Source organism: Lolium rigidum, chromosome 3 (assembly GCF_022539505.1).
Source record: "Lolium rigidum isolate FL_2022 chromosome 3, APGP_CSIRO_Lrig_0.1, whole genome shotgun sequence".
Classification (NCBI taxonomy): Eukaryota; Viridiplantae; Streptophyta; class Magnoliopsida; order Poales; family Poaceae; genus Lolium; species Lolium rigidum.
This window is the reverse complement of record NC_061510.1, coordinates 349605482-349611134: the sequence shown is the minus strand read 5'-3', so window position 1 is coordinate 349611134 and position 5653 is coordinate 349605482.

Sequence of the window (5653 nt, the reverse complement as noted above, 5' to 3'; positions counted from 1 at the left end):
TCCCAAATCTGTAACAATACAACAATCAACAACAACACATCAACACAAATCAACTAGGGAACCAAATAGGAACACTAGCATGAGATCCCTCAAACAAATGAGGGGAAAATGAGAATCGCTTCGGTGAGGATGTAGATCGGTGGCTTCTCCTTCGAATCTCCAAAGATCAAGAGCTTTGGTTGGGGGAGGAAGGAGATCTTGCAAATCTTGTGTTTCTTGAGGTGGCTCTAATGGAGGTGAGGCTTGGCAGATTTCTTGTGCAATGATTGAGCAAAGGGGGAAGGAAGAAGAAGAGGGGTATAAATACCCCTCCCAAAAATCCAGCCGTTGTGCCTTCCGGGGGGCCGGATAATCCGGCCTAAGTTAGGGCCGGATAATCCCCCCCCCCGGATAATCCGGCCCCCTGGTACAAAACCAGGACAAAGTCCGGGCAAAAGTCCGGCCCCTATACTGAGCTGCTTTTCCTGAAGTCCTTAGCCGTTTTCGAGGGGGCCGGATATTCTTGAAATGTCCGGCCCGGATTATCCGGCCCTGGGACAAAACCGGGACAAAATCCGGGCAAATGTCCGGCCCCTATACTGAGCCTCATTTCCCCAAGTCCTTAGCCGAAATTCTGGGGGCCGGATATTTTGGAAATATCCGGCCCGGATTATCCGGCCTGATGAACATTTCTGCAAATGCTTTTTGACAGCACTGACCACATCCAACACACATACAAATGTATCTATGTAATCCCTGTACCACTTAAACAACCATTAGTGTATCACATACATTGACATCAAACACTCAAAACATAATATGAGAGATGTTCTTTCAGTTTCTTCTCTCACTTCATACTGGATTAGCCGGTTGAAGTTTATTTAGTATAAAGCATGATGAATGGATTTGAAGAGGCCTACAAGTGAAACACTCGCTGGTGAAAATATGCAAATGTCCAGTGTCTATTTCTTGAGGGAAAAGTAGAAAGGGAGATGGTCCGGATTATGTACTTTGCTACATGTTCTTCTTACACGAGTCTACAAGAAGAGTTATGTTTTCTCGTGAACTAACAAAAAAAAAGAGGTAGCTGATGCTGTGGAAGCTCTATCCACTCGGACAAGTCGAATAACCTAACACAGTCGGTCGGATACGACACAAAATGAGCTACCACCACACTTGTACAACTAGCGGGCAACATTAGTGCTAAACGTTCAGCACTAAAACAACTAGTTGAATGCCCGTGCGTTGCCACGGTCCCTCAAATTAATTTTGCATGTAAAATATGTGGTGGTGTGGATGAGCTGCAAACGAAGAAGCTTTTTTTAATAAAAATGATAAAAAAGAATCATGTTTCGGAGCCAAGCAAAACTGGATTGTTGTGCTAACATTTTTACGGCAACACCATTCTGCCGATGAGGACATCATTATCGTTTGGGTTATTCAAACTACCAAAGCATCCTATTAATATTCTTCATCACTACAATATGAAAGTTACATATTTTTATGTTTATATAATTTGATGTTTACTGTTGGTTCCTAAGTGAACTAACTATAAGAAAAATGCAACACAAGGATTTTTATGGATTATCTATTTTTTTCTTATTGTTCTTTCTTTATTATTATTTGGGACATTTGGTTGATGAAATGATTAAGAACTTTGATGTTTTTTAATAGTTTCTTAGATAAATCTCGAATTTAAATTCTCTTATTCTTTTATTATCCCTATTTTGATGTGCCAGTCAAAATGACTTCATAGGACCAAAAGCTAAGGAAAACAGTAATATGGAAAGAGAAATTATTCATATAATTGTTCACTTTGCATCATGTCTCTATAAACATCAATGCCACCATCTCAAGCAACATGTGTCTTGCAAATCAAACAACAAACATATATACAGATTTTGATCGAACTGTATTGTGTCGTGTACACCTGCAAACAACAAACTTATCTTGATGTGAAGCCACCCCTGCATGTGTCAAGACGTTGAGCATATATATATATATTTTTTTTTGAACATAGTTGAGCATATTGTAGACTTGGACATGACGCATCCTCCTTGTCTCGAGGATATGGAAGTTACGAAACTGCACTGATATGAAGGTGCCATTGATCTCTACAAATAAAAATCCACCCGAAAACATTGAGTACAAACCTCCTTTTAGTGCAGAATGAAATAATGTTCAAATATGTTTAATTGATCTTATATCTGTACATGATCACCTCAGAAGCTTTTGAGAAAAGAACTCTTGTCCAGAGACTTGAGGCGTTTCCATTCCACCATGTACCACTCTCTACAGAGTAGAAACATACTGACATAACTTGTGATGTTGAAAAGTTCTTTGCTTATTCTGCAAGTGGCATACACTCACTCTCAAGTCCCAATTGAACCATTTCTGGTTTTCAGGCCATGCTGATTTGCCCGCCTGGGTGATAAAGTTTGTGTGGTAAGTAAAAATTACAAGCATATATATGTCATGTAACTTGACAAAAGCAATTTTTATATGCGAGTTTTTAACTTGTTTTCCTTGCCAAAACAACTATCTTTTGATGAATTAACTATAGGCTAGAGCTAGTTTTAGTAAGAGGTACATGATAACAAATCTGCAAAGCAAGCAATTTGGAAAAGACAAGCGTTTTTCCATTCCCTTAAATACATCATTAAGGGTCAGAAGAAAATAGACAAGATATTATGGTGCTAAACATAAAGGATTCTCAATTCTGGAAATTTTAGTTCCACTGTAGACATATTACCAATTCTAGTTCTGAAAAAAAATGAGGATAGCTGCTACATATTTATATATTCATGCACTGAAGGAACATGAAATAATCATGATATTGTGCTTTTAATAATGGCCACCATCTACTACCAGATGGTCATCGTATTGCCAATCGAGAAAATTAATAACCCGAGTCGTCTGACAACTCTATGTTTGCCACGCCAGAAAATAACCACAATTTTGCCAGAAAATACAAACGCTTACACAAGCGATGGAGGCGGAGGCACCTGCCGGACGATCTCGTCGCAACCATCCACACATCCTGATAGTTCAGTAGAAGAAACTAAGAAGGGAAACCTTTATGGCTCTATCAATGAAAGAGTACAACACAAAAATGGTTTGTAATGACAACAGAGGCCAGGGACAAAACATACATAAGAATAAGAGTAAAATACACGAGACATCATGGAACTTGTGCGTATAAATCACTTCAGTCACTGTATTCCGGAAAGTTCAATCTACGGCCATCAAAGACGCACTGCAGGTTCATGTACCATCACCGTAGATGGTCTAGCTACATATTTTGTGACGTGGTTGCATGGGACCCGTATGGTAGTGGCAGCACCGTCCCAACCGATTGTACTTTTTACAGGAAACCACCTACACATCTCTTATCTCTGAAAAACACCCGACCCGTTGATAAGGTTTGGTTCCCTTCGTTCTCGCCTCAAGCCCCAATCCGCCTCCGCCGCTGTTGTATTAGCACACCAGCGCGCGTCCCTACCTAACCACGCCAACATCGCCTCACCTCCCAACCCCGAGTTCAATTCTCGACCTAGCATCCGGTGCTCGTCTAGCCGAAGGAATCACGAGAGCACCGAGGCAACACCATGCATGGTTGACGAAAGAGATGGCCACAACAGGAACATGTGTCGGAGGAACACAGGAACACATAGGTGCTTGGTGGAGCACTTCGATATGATCCTATAGACTCCATTGAATCCTTTCGGCCGAGCAGGAGCTACAGGGTCGGAAGAAAAGAGGAGATCATTCAACGGAGAAGACGGTGAGCAATCAGCCTCTTACGAGTGCCACACCTTAATTTCTTCGGCATGGAAGACCAACACGAGCAAGGCGGAGCTTCTAGGTACCCTGTCTAGGCTCACGGTAGCCAACACCGGTGCCGCGTTGTGGTAAAACCTCAGGCGTACGGCAATTTGGAGAGCAGCGTCTGGGTCAATCCATCGGGAGGATAGCGGTCAATTATTTTAGGGGAATTTTCGTAAAATAGACGCGCTGCTGACCGATCAACACCATGCCACGTGGGCAGATACGTACATTATCCCTCTCTATAAGCCATTGTCAATGCAGCGCCGAGCCGCATGGCCGGCCATCGCCATTGCTCCTGCCAAAGATCGTGCCCTAGAGGCCGCGCATCTGCCTTGTCCTTCGAGTCTCCACGTGGCCATCAAGACGGCAGCTTACACGCTAGGAAAGAAGGGAGACGGCCGAACCGAGCTTTGCGGTACGGTGGGTGAAGGAGCCCTGAGAAACAGAAGTGTTGATAGCAAGGGTGAATCCAAACAATCAGCAAAGAAAGTGAAATTAGGTACACCGATTCTGATTCCCAAAGTCTATGCTATTATTGTCAACTGCGATCATCTCGGCGATGAGACACATGCAGAAGTCTGAACTGGGGCCTCCTGCTGCCCATCTGGCTCGACATCATCATCTTGAACCGTGGCCGCTCAACGGTACGTCGGTACCCTTCGCGTGCAGGGGCGCCAGACCGGAGGAGAAGTTCCATCCCGTGGCGCGGTAGAAGCGGCGGCAGGAGGAGGCTGAAGGAGCGGTGATCGAGATGCGAATAGGTGCGTGATGAAAAGGGTGCGCCGTTGGAGCAGGAGTAGGAGCACACAACGGAGAGCCGGTAGAGATGGTAAGCATAATGGCCGGGGCGAGGAAATCGGATCAGATTGAAGAATAGGCGGAAGGAAATTATGTGGAGGATCAGACCCTGCAAGGCATGCACACATGCATGCACACTGATTTTCTCAGGAGAATTAATCAAGCGACCCGTCCAAAAGTTAGTTAGGAAAGAAAATATCTGATTGATTTGGTAGACTCATCCAATTAATTATCTTGACTGATCCGATTGATTTGCTGGCCGATGCTAATTTTACAGCCATATTTGGGCGTGGACTGCTGGTATAAGGAAGGAAAGATCAAATTTAATCTGCACTTATTGATCCTAATTTGATACTGCGAATGCTCTTTTGGGTAGTGACATACCTTGCATGGAAAGAACATATTTAATTTGTATTTATAGAGTTTAATTTGATACGTGATTAGCGGTAATAAATGCAAACAAGTGGCGACTTACCGCGAAAAGTGAATCGGACGACTGAATGTTAAGCGGAGGCCGTGAGATTAGATTTGACGGCTAGGATGATCTGAATCTCCATCACCAAACGCGTTGTACGACCTACGACCAACTCGAATATAATAGTAAAGATCATCGTTCAGAAGCAAATAAATTGCACTCTCATTAAAATGGATTTGGTTATTAAACAACCCTGTCAAGTACACTTTAAATCTCTGTGGGTTATGACACTGCTCCCGATGCCTCCCACTCCCGCTTCTTCTTTAAATCTACTAGCAATTAGAGGGCGCGGCGGCACGCCGCGCCATATGGTGGTTTTTAGGTGGTAATTTTTTGGTGGTAGTAAATTAACTTTTATCTACTTGATGGAATGTGATGTTGGTAATCTTTCTTATCTATTTGGTTGGATGTGGGTGCGGCAGCTGTAAAATAGTTTTTCTTGTATATGTTTGGATGTTATGTTATATATATTGTCATTTGTTTATTGCTTAACATTGTTCAAATAGATGTTGCCGAGTCATGTATGATCTGTAGTGTTTTGCATTTTGTTTGTATCTGGGTGTTGTTACATAC